The sequence below is a fragment of the Xiphophorus maculatus genome, chromosome 11, assembly GCF_002775205.1.
Source record: "Xiphophorus maculatus strain JP 163 A chromosome 11, X_maculatus-5.0-male, whole genome shotgun sequence".
In the NCBI taxonomy this organism is placed as follows: domain Eukaryota; kingdom Metazoa; phylum Chordata; class Actinopteri; order Cyprinodontiformes; family Poeciliidae; genus Xiphophorus; species Xiphophorus maculatus.
In genome coordinates, this window is record NC_036453.1 from 28,873,173 (window position 1) to 28,893,570 (window position 20,398).

General features: G+C 35.8%; 1 protein-coding gene across 1 annotated transcript in view; it reads right to left on the bottom strand.

Annotated features, from left to right (window-relative positions):
- LOC102231258 (melatonin receptor type 1B-B-like) overlaps window positions 1-20,398 on the bottom strand; it is a 39,775-nt gene that overhangs the window by 3,174 nt on the left and 16,203 nt on the right. The gene's annotated exons all lie outside the window — the stretch shown is intronic.

The window sequence follows — 20,398 nt, forward strand, 5'->3', positions numbered from 1 at the left end:
CCCCACAGCAGATTGCCTCGCCCTAGACAAAGTTTTATCAGGACAGGCAGAGTCAGTGTTTTGACAGAGTGGAGGGAAAAGCATGTGGGCAAAACACCTGGGCCATGCAGTTCTTTTTTCATCTTGCTGCTAACCAGCCTAATCCAAAAAGAACTTGTTCACAGAATCCGGTTTGTGCATCACACAAAAAGTCAAAGTGTTTTTATTAATATAAGCATAATATGATCACCAACATATCTACATATTTCCCTGATTTAAATTTAATCTGTTTGTGTCACTTATTTTTGAGAATCAGTAGCCATATGACATCCATTTATGACAACTATTTATACAGTTGTGCACACTAGTGATGTGGCATTCCTCGCCCTGCTGATATCCTTGTGTCACCTCACCGCCAATGCTGGTAGCTCCATCTATCTGTGTGTGTCCTCTTCCTTTTGTTTGTTGGGGGAGGACATATTATGGCAGCACACAGGGCCAAGAAAACAACCCGATCAAACAAAAGAGGACATTAACCATTTCACTCATACACTTTTTTACATTTTGTTTAGTTGCAAAGTATCAGAGCCACTACAGCTAAGAGCTGTGGGCTCTCCCAAAAGGTGCAATGCATTATTTGATGCAGCATTTCAGGCTTATTATTTTGGCAGCAGCAACAAATAACTACCAGATGTAACAGAGCTCACCTTGTGTTTCACCTGCCAGTTCATGAAAAGCTCATTTGCTGGGCAGCCATAGTTCTACAGAAGTGCAACTGATATTCCCAAGCCTCAAACTACATTAATGATGCTGGAGAATGGGGTTCTCTGGTGTGTCACGTTCTCAGAAAAACCCTCCGAGGGACTACAAGAGCTGTTAGTGTCTGGTATAATCACCCAACCATGTCAAAAGTGCATGAAATACACAGGAAATGTATTTTTAGCCTTGCTGTAGTACCACCATGCTGTTACACGTTTGTTTTTATAATTACAGAATGTGCACATGTGCCTTCGATGTGTGACTGTCAGCCTAGAAATGTCACGATGCTCTGTAAATCTTTAAAAGGAGGCATCACCTCAGCACCAGCTGCACAATGCTATCAATGGCAACGAAATACACCTTCCTTTTTTTTTTATGTCAAATTGAACAGCATCTTGTAGCATTGTTTAAATGTGGTTAAATATTTATGTCTTAAAAATCAATAAGATAGGGATTGATATATTGTTAGTTTAATAGCATAGTATAAAAATGGGCTTTTAACCAGTGTGTTATGCACACATTGAACCCATTTGACTTGACTTCTATAAACTTAAAAAAATGTTCTAGGTTACAGAAGTTTGGGGGCAGTCAGCGCTGTTGCTAGATAGATCTGGCAATTCATCCTAAATTCCAGTTTGCTCTAGTGTGTATATTTATCTAGCATAAGAACTGACACTTGCGAGGTAAAAACAAAATGGTGTAGAATATTTTAAATGCTACTGAGACCTTAACAGGAACCACTGAGCCCTGACAACAAACACAAGAGGTGGCTTTGACGCATGCATCTTGTGCCCTTTGCAGGAAGGAGGATCTGTGATCCTGCAGGCCTGTTTCTTTTCCAAAAGACCCTGGGGACCCATTTGGAGTCCACAGCATCAAGAACACTTTAAAATATCAGGAGATTTTGTAAAAAAGTTTGATTGCCTCTGCCAGATGGATAGCCAATCTGATGAACTTTAATAACTTTTCAGTGCAATTTAGACATCAGGAGATATCCTTATGGGAACAACCTTTCACCTCTGAGACACAAAGTTTCGAAGCAAACTTCTAAACATTTTCCTAGATACCTTGGGGAAATTCTACAAATCATAGTCTAAATGCTAAAGTTTGTTATTGATATCAAAGAGGTAAGACCGGCAAGAATAAAGACGCAAGTGGTCTTGAATTCAGATATTTACATTTTCAGCACTTTTTGCATCCTACTGAGCTAATCAGGCATTCTGATGAATGCAATAATCTGGTGCCCAAACCCTGTTTCATATGTGTAAGATAAGGGGAAAACACTTGCATAGAATGAAATGCTGATTTTATATTGAAAGGACTTTATTCACTGTCGAGTCTCATTATCAGTGAAGAAATCCTTTAGCACAATTGCCAGTTCTAACTATGGCCTTGTCTGGTTGCATAAATGTACCTGCTGCCACCCACAAATCTATGCTGATAAGGAAAACTGTCTGTTGATAAAAGCATATGTATGGATTTGTGTTAGATTTGCCAAGATTGCTTTAATTATAGTCTGATAGGACTCTACTAACCCTTTACAGTGCATTTAAATAGAAATTGATTGTGTGTAGGTGTGTGTAATAGTCATTCAAATGTGATAAAGTATAAATTACCTTTTGGATTGGAAAGATTAAAGTTCATTGCACAAGTTTTGTGCTTGTGGGCATGTGTGGCTAACATCTGCAAATGAATTAAGAAAAACGCCACATTTCAAAATGAAGTTGAAATTACACACATACAGATATGTGAAGTGAAAAACATGAAAAGTGAGAAAATACTACAAGTTAATTTTACCTTGAAGCAGAAATATTTTATTTATTCCAAGGTTTTCAAATTTGACCCTTTAATTTACGGTAATTTACTTTTTCCATTTTATAGTAGAGATAGATAGTAGTGGTTATTACTTGAATTGTTTAAAAAAGAATTTAAAAAGCATTGTGGATATTTATTAGGATAATCTTTAGAAGGAGAAAGTATGTAGAAACTAGTAGGTTAGTTAATATTGTCACATAAGGTTTGTGAGCAATATTATGAAAATCGTACATATAATCCTCATGTTGAATAAATGTTACACTACTTTTCAAAATGGAAAATAAGAAGGAAAAAAAACAACCTGTCTGAACCCCAAAGTTTCTCTAAGGTATCTTTAAAATTATGACACATGACCAGTGTAGTGTATAGTGGCATGTTATTTATAAAAACGTTACATTCTTTTGGTTTCTTGCACTATTTCACATCTGTAAGCACTTCACATGCTTACAGATGTGAAGTGGATAATAACCAGCACACTAATGATGCATGGTGCACAGTATGAAGGTTATGAAGAAATATGCAATTTATTCAAACATATCCTTTCTTACAGCTTTGTTTACTTTTTACATGAAGACACTGCAGATCTCTTAACAGTCAGACTGATATTTTATTTTGTAAATATATATGTGTTATATTAGACATAGCTGAATGGATCATGTAAGTTATACTACCTTGATAAAATTCTTGGGACTTAAATTCTTGGAATACTTTAGCAGACAGTCAGTGACTTTGTATGTTATTATTTAATGCAAACAAATAAAAAAATCCATATTTGTAGGATAAAGCAACTGAAACTACAACAGCTGTAGGACTTTGGCTGTTTGTTCAACCTGAGCTCCATCAAACAGTTCCTCAATCAAAACCTGGTGCCTCTAATTCTTAGTCTCTAAGACGTCTAAAAGAATCATCATTACAGTTGTGATTCTTCAAATATTTTGCTGCTCTTGTTTGAAAAGTAAAGTTAAAATATAGAAAAGTGAAGTTACAGTAGCCTTTATATGTCTGGGGAAGAAATGTATGAGGCACATTAAAAATACACGTACAAAATAAAGAATGTGCTTTTTATATCTCCGGCTCTGCAGATACCAAAGGTTGTACATCAGAAAAGCCTGAGTGAACATTTCATTTTTCCACAGAAGCTGTTGCCGTGGCTGCAAGGGGAAAAGTATTCAGTGACTTTTTCTGACAAAATGTCTACCTTTTATTTGTCCCATGCAGCCTGAGCATTACTTTGATGTGGAAAGGATTTAAAAAAAAATTTTGTTTCACTTTTTGTGCTCTAAGTATAGGCCCTCAATTTGCCCTTTTTAACTTCCACATATTTTATTTCTTTTTCAGATCTAGAGTCCTTAGTTGACCATGAAAGTAGTATGTTGTTTATTTTCATTTCTTTTGAAACTGCTGCGTAAAAACATTTGTGTTGAATTAAACTGTTTATGAGCCCATAAGTGTTAATTGTAGAACCAGAAGAGCTATAAAAATTATTAAAATAGTATAACAAATTGAAACTGACCTTATTTCCTATTGTTATTGAAGAAAATAAATGGCTGTAAAATGCATATCTTTGACAGAGGAAAAAGCCTTTGGAGCCATGCCTCTTAAAAATGGGAGATTACCATATTCTATTCAGTTCAGTTGAGTTCTAAAATACTATCAGTACTATCCATACTATCCAAAGGGAAATTAAAAGTTGTTGTAACACATATAATTTTCCATTGAGAGTTACTATAGATGTTGAAGTTGCAGTCAGTCTGAATACTTTGCAGCCATTTCTGCCATTTTAGCTGGCTACTGTAAAAAACATTGATGCTTAGTGTTCCATTTGTGATATCATAAATAAAATAAGCATGAGCACAACTAAAAAGAATTGCGTAAAAAAGGATTATAGTCGTCATTGAAACAATTCACTTTATATGGACCATCTGAAACTGCCTAAACCTCCATCATTGCTGAAAAAAGCACTTCTTTACACACATGCATGCAGATGTCACATCTTACCTAGTGACCCACCTAAAAAACATTTTGCTTGCCAGCAAATTGTTTGTTGGCAAGCAAATATTCACTTAACAAATGAATATTCACTTATATTCAGTGATAAGTGAATATTTATCACGTATCACTGATAAATATTCAGTGATAAGTGATCATCCAAACTAAAAGTGCAAATGTTGTTTTAGATTTCGAGCAATTGGATCTAGATTTGGATTATGCAATACCAAAAAATAAATACAAAGGTTTAAATTGAGAAAAGAAACTGGTGATATTTTATAAAAGATGAAAGAAAATGCATAATGCATTTAATCTGCTGTAACACTTTGTAAAGTACTGTAGAACCTATATTTTTTGCACTGCTACTTGTTTTTCTTTTTATGCCAAATGGATAGATTTTATGTTCCTGATGCAGAATTTGAACAGCTCTTCACATGGTTATTCATGTGTACTTGATTGCATATGGAACCGTTGGCTAAAACGTAATCCTTTTTGACATAAGTAATGTGTGAATAAGTACTGTAATGAACAATATTAGAACAAAAATGTAGTTTTGTGAATTTTCCCTGCATTCCTGCAAGCCATTACCCATGAGAACTGATTGCAATGATTTTCCTCTCATTAGCTTAAACTCATGTCTTTCCTGTGGGAGGACATGCTAGTCAGATTAGCCTTGTTTGCATTTATATTTGTTTTTAGGGGAAGGAGAGGAGGCAAAAATAGGCAGCAGGTTTCAGATTGAGTGAAGTGGAGGGGGAGAAAGTGGTCAGGCAATGCTAAAATATGGATTTTCATGTGAAAATTGTAAAGGTTAAAAGTGTTAAGCCAGTCTCACTTAAGAAGGATAAACATCATAACTCCCACAACACATGACCTACACATTCAACAGCGTTATTATCTAACAACACTGTCATATTTAGTAATTTCTGTTATTTACGTAAAGTTCTTTGAAGAACAACACAAAAAGAGCAAAAGAGACAGCATCTAACTATCTATAGATTTTAATGAACATACTTGTCACAAAGAAAAGTAAACTTAGGAAGATGGCAAAACATAAAAAGAGATTAAAGGTCCCCAGAGAATTGCGTTATTAGCAGTTAAGGAAGAGACCAAGAGGAGGCTGATGAGAACAAACACAAGATGAAAAGGTAATATTCTCTTTTTTATAGTGTTGTAGACAAGGCAATAAACAATCTTGTCATCACTGCTATACATCATCCTTTGTGCAGTGCAGGTCTGTCCATGTGAGCAGCTTCCTCCTTCCACAGTCAGCCCACTGCCTGACCATACATATCAGTCTCAATCAGACGACTTTCAGCCTCCTTCACCTTTTTTTTCTGGCAATTCACTCTAACTGCACTTTATATTCTCAACTGAGGATGCTAAGTTTTAAACAACACAACTCACTGTGTATCTCTAAAAAACATTTCTTCTCCACACCTTTAACACACTTTTTGCCCCACAGAGGTTAAATGCACCCTCCCTTTTTGCCTTCAGAGTAGTGTCAGTTAGGCATAGATTCAATTCATCAAAGGTTTTAGTCCATATTGTCACGATGTCATGCAGATTTGTTGACTCCACATTAATGATAAAGACTAACTGTGTCATCACATTCAACATGTATCCTATTGGACTGAGATGTGGTGACTGAAGGCTGCTGGGGTACAGAGAACTAAGTGTCAAATTCAAGAAACCAGACAAGGCACCTCCTCCTGCTTGAAGTAAGGTATGCTGGGGCATTTAAAAGAGTCTTTGTTGACACTAAGAGGCCTAAAGCCTGCCAGACCATTAATACAAGACATGCTGGATCCATGCTTTCAGGTTTTTTATGCCAAACTCTGACTCTACCTAATGCTCCAATCTGCTTTCTTAATAGGAGTGGCACATGGTGTGGTCTTCTGCTGCTGTAGCAAATCTACTTCCAGGTTTGCTATGTTGTGTTATCACACTTGTTATTACATCCACCTTATCTCTAGTGAAGTGTTAGTTGAGGTACTCTTTCTGTTATCCTAAGTGAGTCTGCTTGTTCTTCCCTGACCTCTGAAATGAACAAAGTGTTTTTGTGCACATAAATGCCACTCACTGAATGTTTTCTTTTTTTAAGACTATTCTCTATATATCCAGTAGAAGGTTTGTATGGAAATTTCAGTAGATCTGCAGTTTCTGAAATATTCAATCCATGTGGCACCAAAAACCTTGCCACATTCAAAGTCTCTTTATCCCTTTTGTTTTTGTCAATCTAATGCTTGGTTTGAACTTCAGCAAGTTGTCTTCAGCACAACTTGATGCCAAGTGGCATCAATGTGATTCGTTGGCTCATATTTTTGTAAACAAGTGTACCTAAAAAAGTGGCCAGGGAGTGTATTTCTTTGAAAAGACCAAAACTCACACATCCTTAGACTACAAGATTAGGGTGGTGGCTGGTTAGAGCATGTTTTTCTATTGAAATGGACCTGAGTTGAGTTTCTTCTTTCAACTATGTGACAGAAATTACCATAAAATTGCTCTTTACCGCCCTCTTGACATATGAAAAGGGGTTTATAGGAGAAGCGAAGAAAGTTTGAGCAATGTCTGCAGAGTTCAGTAAATGTCTTCTGTAAGTGAATAGCATTTATCACCTCAGGCAAATATATTGTTAGGGCCTCTGAAGCAGCAAGGGCAAATATACCCTATAGTGCATGAGTCCCAGTGTGTATTTTATCCATTACTCACCACATTTCCTATTCCCAAGCATTAGTTCTGACACACACATTTGTCTGACCCTCCAGTTCTTCCTGACTAACGTCAACCTGGCTTGAGTTAATTGGTACGAACATACCTGAGGTTACATTTTAATTAAAAAACGTGAAGAAAATTACATTCTTTGAATTTGACCAAGTTAATTTACCTGGAAATTAGTAATTGATACAACCACCTGAAACACATCATAGAAACATGCATTCAAATGATATGTCAATCACTTACAAGAAGGTACATTTTTGTTTTTGCCTTAAGGCAGAAAACTTCAAAGTGAATACACTAATATTGTAAAAAAAAAAAAAAAAATTATTATTTGGTTAAAAATTCCAATATTTTAGCAATTTTCTAGCAAAGTTCTAACAGAACTGGTTTCCTTTTTTGAATAGAATCTCTTCCTACATACACAGTTTTGTGTTATCTTATCTTCGCAGCACTATATTAATCTAATCAAATCAGGCAAATTTTTAACTAAAGTGGTTAAGTTTACTTGGTTGAACTTTAATCACATCATGTCTGAAACTTACTAAACCATCAGATTTGATCTTCTTACTACAATGTTTTTTTTTTTTTTTTTAAGGCTGTCAACGTTAAGGCATTCCCGCATGTAAAACGTGTTAATATTAAATAATGCAGATTTATCAAACTGCCTATCCTGACCTGAAAACCTGTCTCACATGAAGAGTTACCTAGTTCACAGCAGTGCATTATAGGCTTGACACACGGGTAGTCAACGAAAGATGACAATTTTGCGACAGCAGGCCAGCAACAAAAGTTGAAAAATGTTCAACTTTCTTGTGCTACTGCGTGTGTATATCTACGTGTAGGAGCTCAAAAATTCACATGCACAAATTACAATGGTCGCTCGGATGGACAAGCAACTGTCACCTCATCACTCCAGTTCCACAGTAAATGAATGGAGAGGGACATTTCTAAAATAATGCTTAAAACAAAATGACTTGAAGCTTCCTGAATATAAAAACCTGGAAAACTGAGAATCTTCAGACATGTTTGGTTTGAGACAATCAGACATGCTCTTAAACATTTTTTTTGAAAACATGCATACACTGGCAATGTTAGATATGGGCTATATGCCAGGGCAGCATGAGAAAGGGAAGGGGCACCCAAGAACTAGAAAATAAAATATACCTTTCTGTCAGTTTTCTCCTGAACAAGTTTGCTACTTCTTGTATGCATGAGTAGTGGAATAAGTTTCCCTCAGTTGCTGTTGCGTAATGGGAGACTATATTCCCTGCTTTCTGCTACAAAAAATACATGATAATTGCTTGCGTTTTAATTACTTGGCATGTGGCAAAAGAAGGGGCTTGCCCAGGGAATCAGTTCTGTAAGAACCACAACTGTGTGCATTTTTATATTACAAGCTAATTAATCGTGATTAATCACAGCAGATTAAATTCTTTAATCAATAGTTGTATTTATACCTCTATAAAAAATCATGGATTAGTAATTAAAAGTTCAGATGAACCATTTTTTTATGTTTTAAAAATTCTCATGGGTCTCAATAATTATGGACAATTTGATTTGGTAAAAATCAATTTCATGTGTAAATTATGAATAAAAACTCAGGTTTATTTGTTCATTTCAGTATAAGAAATGATTTACTATGATACTGTAGTAAAAGAGGAGTTCAAGGCATTTTACAAAGGGAGTCAAAAATATGGACACCGCTGTCTGGTGTCCATATTTTGGACACCAGCACAGCACACCCACAGTCTGGGCATGCTGTGGTGGCGCAGGGGGCTTAGCACGCCCCACATTTGGAGGCCATAGACCCGCGGACGTCGCGGATTCGACTCCCGGTCCCGACGACCTTTGCCGCATGTCCTCCTTCAAAAATGGCGCCGGCTCAGCTGGCTGCCTGCAGACGCAGCTCCTGTCATGTGTGTGTTAATCTGTGTATAAAAAATTCTTGCTGTAACTGCGAAATAATTTCCCTGCTGGGATGAATGAAGTAATTCTTCTTCTTCTTATCTTTAACTTAAAAGTCAGAAAGCAATGTTAGGAATAAGAACCTCTGGTAACTTTAGGTGGGGTCTGTCACCTATATTACATTTCTGCAGAACTCTGGGTGGCCCTGGGAGGTCACCAAGTGTTCTTCAACCACTGTTATGTTACTGGAAGTTCTACTGAGTCAGATAGACTCACTGGAGGAGAGTGTGTAGGAGCTGCTGGTCGACTGCTGCTTTGAACCTTTCTACAGAAGCTCTGCTTTTAGCTGCCTCCTTCAGGTCTTTTTTATTGCCACAGACACTTCTCTTCATAACATATGGTTACAAACTTGGTGTGCAAATGTGTAATTGTCAATATGACGTCTCAAATATAAGTTGCATATTTTTTACTACGGACAGCAAAGGTGTTAAAATGCAATGCCAGTAATGCAAGATGATGAAATAAGTACACGTTTTTACTGTGGGAGAATAAATAATTCCCTATAACTTATGTAAACACAGACACACACCCCCCGATCCGTACACCAGAAATCCCACTGCACAGGACTAAAGTAGAGCAAACCTCCCTATCATTGCTGCTTCTGTTGTGAGAATTGTTTTTAATGCAGTTTTTACCCTCAGAAAATAACACCTTGATGTGCATTTATATCATTGTACTACTGCTTTTGCACACCTTAAAAGGTTACAAAACACACTGCTGTGAAAACCTAACGCTTGCTGCATGCTGATTAGCTGAAAGGCAATTTACTGCCTCGCAACGCAACCTATGTTTCAGGCAAAAATTTGAACCAGTTTTCTCTGCTGAGAAAATCACCTCCATAATGAGGGAGCAACTTAAATCATGGTCAGTCAGGCATATAGACAGAAAGAAGTGCACTGAAAGCACCCAATGTATGTAGCTCTCATATTCTTGAAGGAAAAACAGCAAACCAGAAATAACAACAGTGTTATCATATTACTTTATATTAACATAAAGTAATATGTGTTTGTGATGAGATACAGTAGTTCCAACACTTATAGAACAAGAACCTACTAAAAATCTAAACATAGTTTCCTTTATTTAACCTATTTTCTTTAATACAGCTACAACTCAGTAAATTGGAATAATAAAAAAGTGTACTTATTTCATTTCAGATCAAGATGTTAAAAAAGTTTAAGAAAAAGTTAATTACACACAGAAGAATAAATTTCACATGTTTATTTGTTACCGTTAATGTTGATTATTAAATCACTATGATGCGGATGAAAACTTCCAAAGACTTAAACACCATATGCCATCACACAGGCATATTCAGGAAATATGTTACAGCTGCTGCATTCCTTGAGTTAATCCTCTCCTCAACAACACCAAAGGTGTCTTACAATGGCTAAGGAGAAAAATGACTGCAGAGTCACTCAATTGTCCAAACTCCTATTTTCAACTCAAAGTAAATTTTATTTGAAAATCTAACTTCTAGGACCTGGAAGAATAGTGATGAGAACATTACCTGATGTCCAGTTGGATGATTTTACAGTCAATGACTTTTGGAGCCATGTCATCTGATTCTGTTGGTCCACAGTTTTTCTTTGTCAGGCACTTCATGCTTTCCTCTACAGATGATCTTCATGCAGATTCTGATTTAATTCTTCAGCATGATTTGGCAATGTCTACTTTAAAGACAACACTATCATTGTGCTTTACAGCAAACTGTCCTGAAATAGACCCTATACAGAATCCAAAAATCATTGCCAAGGGGAAGATTGAAGACACCAGAATCAACAATGCAGAGAAGCTGAAGGCTCTTGTTAAATTAATCTGTGCGTCCTTAAGCACAAGTCATGTGGCACTGATGCAGTAATTCATCCAAACTAAAGACAAACCAAGTATTGAGAGCATTTCCATCAAAAGTCGCAAAAAAAATAAAATGCCTGGATTTCACCAGTATGTGTGAAATAGTTTATTATTGCATATGAGTTTTACATTTTAAACTGAATTGCTGGATAAAATAACTTTTCAGTGATATTCTGCTTAATTTGTATAACGCTATTTGCACATTTATGGGTTCTTGTGACATGCCTCAGCTAAGCTGTCATGCAGACGCTAACCTTTATCTCTTTTGTGTGAGCATCCCCATGTGCTGCTTGCAATTTATGTTTTGTCTTTCTGATCCTACTTTCAGCTAAGTACCAGTTTATGAGCTGTGCCAGATCAAGGAATGCTGTGCATCTGTGTGGGCATATGAGCAGATGGGTTAATTTACTCAGATGTGTGCATATAGTGCATCTACCACATAACTGCACATACAATAAATTATTCAACATATTATGTGTGTGATGGGGAAATGACACCTTCTTGGCATTAGACTGCAGTATTCTGAGATAATTCACTGCATTCTACACTAAGTAGCAGTTCCACGAAAGAAATTATCTTATTTCTGAGCTTAAGAGCTTGCCTCACTTATTATTAACAATATGCATCCAATCTACATCAAGTTGTCACTTAGAAAACAGCTGTGATACATAGGAGTGCAGATGTAAACATTTAATGTGAAGTGAACCAAATGTTAGTGCAGTTTTAGGTGGCTCCTGCAATTTACATAATTAGGTGCACTGAGTGATAGGCAAACACATTTCATTTTAGAACATATACAAGGAACATAAGGGCAAAACTAAATTTAAAAAAACAACATTGCTGGTAGGTATGGTGTAAAACATATTTGTAAAGCATTGAGGTGACAGATGTTTGTGTGTCGTGATGACTGGAAAATGTGGCTCAATTACCATATACATGAGGGCAAGTAGAGTTGGACTAAGATCAGAGAAAAATTCTGAATGTGAAGTAAAATCCCTCAGTTTATGACTCCGGCTCATCTGTACCTTTAATAAATCAAAATTTCTTTTTGTCACAGCAGTTTGGCTGAATTGCTCCACCATCTGATGTCACAATGATGAGGGATTGGCCGTCCGCATCCTGTCTGGCTACTGCATAATTAGAGGCTTGTCAGTGCATGTGGCTGTTTCTCGCATAAGCACGTACTTTGGGATTTGTCGGAGTTTGGCTAAGACGAGCCTTGCTCTGCCTGAGAAAGTCGGCATATGGAAAACCTCAGTGGAGTTATGATCCACTGTGGTGGAATGATAAAAAGCTTGTCAGGTGAAGAGGTGAGTCAAGGATTTACAGCCGGTGGTTTTATTCTGTACACAGAGAGCCAAAACCCTCAGGATCTGTCTTGTGAAGTGTTTTTCTGCATCATGGCTGTGTTCTGCCATGCAGACTGTGCATCCAATATGGAGATCCATATAATTAAGTTTGCTTTTAAATCTTATTTTGTGTGTTATTAGAAGCAGAGAACCCACATTTCACAAACATATCAGTCTTCCCATGTTTACTTCTTAAATAAAATTTTATACAATCATATAGGAAATAAAAGCAAATGCTTCTCTTTCAGTCAGTACCTCTGAGTAAGTCATTTGAACTGTGTCATCATAACATAGACATACAATTAACTTTTATCTTTTATGTTTTTAACGGTGCGTAATATTCCTTAAATTTTTACAGTGTGTCACATTACAACCATAAACTTCAATGTATTGTATAAGAAGTGCATTTTTATAACCAGGAAATACGTTTTTTTATTTTCTTATTTAAAATTCTCAAAAGTATAGCATCCATTTGCATTCAAACCCCTTTATTCAGAACGCTGAACTAAAATCCAGTGCAATCAATTGCCCCAAGAAGTCACCTAATTAGTAAATAAGCAGCTGCCTGCTTATTAAATTTTTCAGAAGAACTGAAGAATAAACAGATTAGAAACAGGAGCAACAGGAGCGCAGGAAAACATGGAGGATTACAGGCACTGGAAATGGAGAATCTGGCAAAGAAGTACTAAAACAGAGAGGTACAGGTAACTGCTGGAAAGGTGAATAAATGACGTTAGAACAAAGTGTGAGTAATTAGAGCAATGTAGAGCAGATTGGAGATAGTGTGCAAAGAGGAGACGAGTAAAAATTATATAAACTGAAATAAACACAGAGGGGCTTAGATTGAGACATGAAGCAGAAAAACTAAAATATGATACATAATGAAAATCAATCAATTATATTAATCACCTTAAAAAGTGCGGTAAAATAAGCAATAAAATAAAAACAAATGCAAGAGTAGTAGAACATAAGAAAGAACTAATAATTAAAACACACACAAAAAAACTATTCATAAAAGTCAACAGCTCAAAATAATAAAAATACATATTTAAGGTAATAAACCAAAAGACTAACGCACATGAATTATAGCAGCCAAAATGAAACATTTGGCCATTAAGCCAAACAAAGCTAACACGGTCTAAATTATGAAACATGGTGGTGGCCACATCATGGTGTGTGGACAGAAAAGCTGATGACAGTTGATAGGAAGTTAAAATTACAGCTTTACAATGGCATTGTTTAGATAAAAGTTAATCAATGTGTTAGCATGGCAGGGACAAACTCCAGGCTAATATATTAACAGATGACCTATTTAAAGAAGAATGGGCAGAAGATTTTCTGGATGTGCAAAGCTAGTAGAGACAATGGGCCTGAATAGAAATGGACACCACACATTTGTTGGTCAATTACATTAAAATCCTGACAAAATGTGTTGCAAGTCACAGTAGCTTGCTCCATAATGTGAACTATTCATAGGTAAGGAAACAGAATTACCTCTTCAGGACTTCTGTGTGCTACACTTTGTATTGAAAGACTTTTGGAAGGTGTTATGAAAAACTGATATGTCAAGGCAGCTATCCAGACAGGATCCATATAAAAATCTTCCAAAATCATTTAAAGCTAATGAGTTCTTCATAATTTGTCAAAGGTGGCATAAATTATAGAAAATTGGCTCAATAAGACAGTGGCCAGCTCACAAACAGAATCTTACATAGTAGAACTGGAAGTACAAAGGCAATACGTGCCAGGAAGAATCATCAATAAACCTAGGAGAAAAACATGTATCAGATAATAAATCAAAGTAGAAATGAAAGACTATTCAAGAATGATAGACAATCAAATGATTTGTTTTTTCAACAGGTTTTTCTCCAGTGCTAAAACATTTAAAACATCTCAAACGCAGTTATTCTATTAAGTCTGTCATTTAGGTTTAATTTTTTACCAAGATTGTGTTCATCATGACTGTGGCTGAAAGTGTATTTTTTGTTTTATGCAAAGAGTAGGAAAGGTTTGCAAAAGAAAAATCAATTATTATAGTTGGAAAAGAGATTGTTGGTAGGACGTGCTGCCAAGGGCATAATCTTTAACCCAAATTGAACATGATTAGAGAGATGGAAAGTGATAATGAAACTAACACAGGCGAGAGATCTGTTTGCAAGATCAGAACACATCTGAGAAAACCCAACACTTTAAAAGGCTTTATTGAAGTTAAAATGTTTCATTGATCTGGGAAACACTGAAGAAATATCAGAAGTTTCAAAGACTTGGCGACTGATTTGTTCAAGTTCATCCAGCTCACCAGCCATGCACACTGATTTGCAGAGGTCAGATGGGAGGTTGAAGCCTCCCGTAACATCTCCAAACTGCTCTTACCTCAATGACGGAGCTCTGCGTGAAGATATCATGAAAAATGTAAGCGGGTTTTTGGAGTTCAGCACATAGGTGAGATAAGCAGCTGGCTTTACGGTGTAGTTAATGATCAAAGGGTATTTAATGGTACATCCTATGTAATGTTAATGTGGGAATTCAAAAAGAATCCTCCATCTGCATTTGACTGTTCTGTAAAAACTCTGTTAAAGATCCACACAGAGTGGATCGCTTGTCCCTAATTTAACATGAACTAAAAGCTTGCGTCCAGCTTCTTAAAAGTTACTCTATTGCAGGCCTGTGAGACGTACAAAGGCCAAATTATACTTCATTCAGTCATTCAGTCATTTGGGACTCAGAGAGAGCAGTTCAGGAAGGAAATCCAGACATGCCTTTCCCAATGTAGGATACAGAAGGCATCTGAAAAACCTCCAAATTGAGACTTCGCATTAGATGCAAAACCACCTCAAATGGTTTTATAGACTCTATGCCAAGCTTCCCCTGGTTGGTGGATTGCATCAACATATCACAAAGCCGTGTGCCGCTACCTTACGAAGGAAGCTCCTATCAGCTGCTTGTAACCAAAATTTTATTCTTTTGATTGTGATCCATATCTCAAGCATAGATGAGGATTGGAACGTAGATATGTACCTGAACTGAAAGCTTTTATTTCTTTATGACAACAGACTGGAACAGATTTTACATTGCTGCAGATGAGGCCTCAATCTGCAGAAGCGGAAGAAAATAGGTTTTGAACTCTATCACATTATAACATAATAATTAGATTGTACAAACGTGATAATTATCTTGTATAAATGTAATAAAGTCATCCAGATGGCGGTGGTAGTGTGCTTAAAGTGCATGCATAATGAAGGCTAGTAGAGTGGCTAATTTACATGAGTTAGTCATCTTTTACTTCATGCTTGGTCTAAAACTGGAAAGATAATGGTTCTGCTGCACAATGTGGATGAGATCTTTGTTAGCTAAAATTGTCATGCTTATGTAAAATAATCATCACCTTTATATTATATATATTAATCCTGTTAATGAAATCTAATAATCATGTTTATGCAATATATTATCATGTTATAAATATTATGTTTGTACAATATAATAGCATATCTGTGCAATAACATGGTCACGTTTCTAAAATGTAAGTATTGTGTTCATACAATTTATTATCATATTTGAACAATATACTATCATGTTTGTGCAATATATTATCACGTTTGTACAATTATCATATTATAATATCATAGTGTTCAAAATCTTGTTTTCCTCTGTCCTTCTGCTCGTTTGACTCCAGCTCGATGCTAAGATACTTCAATTTCTCCATCATTTGACAAATCAAACTACTCTGCCCTACTGGTAGTAATGCCCCTGTCACACATTATTGCATATCTGCATTCTATGTAATGCTATATAAGCATACCTAATTTAATCAACAGTTAAACAAGATTCCAGATTTTTTTGAACATGTAGAAGAATTACACAACATATGTGCTCCAGTTCTCACATGGGCACCACTGCTACAGCATTTACACAACTGCTACTCACATATTGCAACAGAAGCTCAGGTACAATGACATGACATCATCTAAAGAAAAAAAAACCCAAACACTATGAAATTGTTCTTTCTGTATTTAATGATGAATATTCACACACCTCCTGATAGTGAATGCTTGAACTACATTCTGAATAACTGTGCATAATTGGCTGACCTATTGGGGTCACTCATAGAGCATGGGAATTTAATTTCCATATGTTAGGCCTTGCTTTGGAAAACAACAAAATAAGAGTGACATCATGGCTAAAGTTATGTACCCTCTACCCAGTCCTGACTCCACGTGTAGAATGTGCATTAAAACAAAATTACTTTAAAAACTATAAAACCAGTCATGTAATGTCCATTCATACATTCTCTACCAAAAGTTGTCCTACATAGTGAATGTTTACCCTCAGTGATATCTCAGGGTAACTTGTCTTTTTTTTTTTTTTTTTTTTACTAAACAAAATTAGTAGAAAAAGGAGAAAAGAAAATGATGCTCTTTATCTTACTTGTAATTGAAAAGGGAAAAGGAAAAAATAATCACACAAAGTCATTGGTGGTTGAAAAGTTGTTTGATTAAATGAGCTAAACAAACCTTACTTTGTATATACAAAGCATATACAGCTTTGTATATGCTAAATTTGATCAAGTAGGGACAATGACTGGCAGACCTGAAATGGCCTTAAAATGTCAATAGTGGTCCAGTATCTGAGGGTAAATGTCTCTGTTATATGTTGAGGTTTTGTATTCCTTTGTGAAACATGAATCTGGAAATTGTAATTGCAAATTTATTCATGTGAGATTACAATGTCTTCCATGACAAGAGAGAAAAGAACAAGAGATAGTGGAAAAAAACATGATGTTAAAATAAAATAGATTTGCATTTCAAGAACGTTTCTGGCAAAATAGGTGAAAAACAAATTCTCTTTGTCCTTTTTATGCTCTGTGTTGCCATGTTGTTGCTGTGAAACCACAAGCAATCATTTGTGCAGTTATGCCCTGGGCTAACTGTGACTGTGGACATTACAAACATGTCACTGGTTTGACTAATGCATGGAAACAAGCTGGAAAATATTAAAGATTTACATTTTTTTCAAGTGTTCTTGTCAATCATTGTGTAGCAGCTCATATGGATGTTTAATCAGTGTGTAATCTTTTTGATAAGCATTTTTTCCTATTACTAAATCAGTGCTATAGTAGTCTGCTAATTATGTCCACATATTTCCTTCTTTGTTCAAATATCATCAAGCAAAGACATTACACTTTAGGGCAATGAATGACATTTTTTTTATTTCGGGCTTGAACTTAAAAGTAGAAGCAAAAGGGCATTATAAAAAAACTGAAATGGAAATGAAAGGTAATGGATGCAAAACTTTCTGTTTTGTGTTTAAAGCAGCTGTCAAAGATACAAGTGTACTGATTAAAATGTTTAACCCACTGTGAGAACATTGCTGGGTTAACGTTTAGTTGTGCTGCTTTTGCTAATTACATAGCAAGAAGGAAGTAATGTCTGTGTTGGGTTAATTGGCTATTCTATTTGATTGAAGGGGTAAGCGTGCACAGTCGTTTGCCTGGTGTGTCTCTGTACTGGCCCTGTGATGGACTGTTGACATTGCAAGAATGGACCCTGGCTCACTCCCAAATGGGAGCTCAGATGGGAAGCAGCCCACTCTGACCCCAAACAGGACAAAGTGAGCTTGGAAAATGGATGAGTAACTACTCTGCTTTAGGGGGTGAGTCCGAACTTATCTGCAAAGTTCCATTCAACTCTTTTGTTTGTCATGATATATACGAAGATAGGGTAATATTTTCATATTATATCTACATGCATCACTGAAATGTAGGAAGTGTAGCAGCTGAGCACTTCGTCAAAAATGATGAATAGAACCGTACGAAAGAGAGTTTGTGTCTGTACTGCAAAGCTAGGAAATATAATGTGAAAACTGTTAAGTCATAAATCCCAATCTATAGCAGTTTAAGTCAATTCCCCTTTGAGGTAAACATGCTGCCCTCCAGTCAAATAATGATATATTACACCTATGAAATCTATCATGCTTTTGCTGTGTAGAGTTGCATGTGTGTGACAGTTTTGTATAAGTAAAAAAAGAAAAAAAAAATAGAAAGGAACTTTGACTGTGAGAATTCAAGTCTTATTCCTGACATTCTTTGTATTATAATGCATTATAATGCCCTGGGCATGTTCATGCACTAAATAACAGATTTAAAAAAAAAGTTTGGACTTTGCAAATTCAGCACAGGTAATAGCGCACATTATTTATTAGAGTTGTTAGGTGAAGGAATATAATTTGTAACACATTTTATCAACGCATTCTACAACTAATCGGTAAAATGGCACTGTGTGTGCATTCATCGTTATGATCAAAGGAGTGGAACACAGCTCTGGATTGGCAGCCTACACAAGGTACACATCCAAAAAGACTTGTGGGATATGTAACAGCACTGGATGTTTTTCAATTCTAATGTCATTTTGCTTTTGGAAATGAGCTTTGAAAGACAAAATGATTTACATTATTTGTCGTTTATTTAATTTAAACATATTGGGAGGCTAGAAAAAAAGTACTTTGATTTCTGTAAAATTATAGCTCTCATAATCTACTAATGTCAGTACAGGAAATCAAAAGTTTCACAAAAACAAGAAATCAGTATTTTAAAATCAATTTAGATGTTGCAAAGGATATTTACCATTCACAGAAACCTCTGAGCACATATAAGAAACCCGATGGGTAAGAGCATTTTTAGCAAGAGATCTGATAATATTTCACAATGGAAAATGGCTTACATTTTAAGAGAAGCTCCTATTTCTAATAACAGTCACCTGCAAAGTGATAATGAGTGTCTTTGGTATAAAACTGTGGAAGAATGTCCAAACGATACAAGTAAGCCCCCACCTTCTCTCCAAAATCTCATCAGATTACAGAAATAAAATATTCAAATTGACTTTTATGTTCTTACTCATATTATCATACATTCTCTATTTGAACATTAAACGGACCAACTGCAGTTTTAAATTTTAATATTATCCTTGAATCCCTTGTTACTGACAGTGCCTTGGTATTTTTCACCTTTTGTCAAACTGCGACTACAATCTTCAGCGTATTTCGTTGGAATCAGCCGGGAGATCCATGGCAACTGAAGGAGCTGTCACGGTCTACAGCCCAGAGGGGACTAGTAGTTGTGAACTCCAAAAATCTGGCCTTTATGAAAGAGCAGTAAGAATAAAGCCACTGTTAGAAGAGATTTTTTTTATATATATATATAAAAATACTGTCTAAAGTTTGTCAGAAGCCGTGTAGATGATACAGCCAACATATGGATATAGTTGCTGTGGTAAGACGAGATTAAAATTGAACTGCCGGGCCTACATTCAAAACGCTACGTCTGAAAAAAACACTGCACTATAAAACATCCCTACAGTGAAACAATACATAGAAAGAAATAAAAACAATACCAACAAAGTGAAATGAAAAAGTGGTGGCTACACCACAAGACAAATGAATAAGACAATATAAAACAAAGAAATATTTAAGATTTTAATGAGTCTAGATGTAAAAAATTGATTTTTTTTTCTTTTTGCATTTCCATATTGATAACTTAAAAATTCAATGAACAAAAGACACATTTACAGATGTATCATTCTACTGATGCCTTTTTTTCAGTTTCACCCTAAGATTGCGTCAACATGAATTAACACTCAACAAAATACTTAGGACTATTGATACATTCCATAGTATTTCAATTTCCAAGAACAAATTAGTTTTTCTGTGTTCTTTAATTAAACTTCCTCTCTTGGAAACATGTAGCAGAGCTACATATAGAAAAGTGTGTGGCTGGTGGGAGCAGTTTCCTGGTTGTTGTAATCGATGTGTTTTCAAACAGAACAGCAGACTGCTGAGTTGGAGTGGGATGTTTCAAGGAAATTAATTAAGATTTTCTCACCTTTGCTTGGAGGTTCATATTATTTAAACCACAAACACTTAACTTACAAATTATCGCTTTGCATCAGGCCAGTTTGGACTTCCATGTGACATGTTCC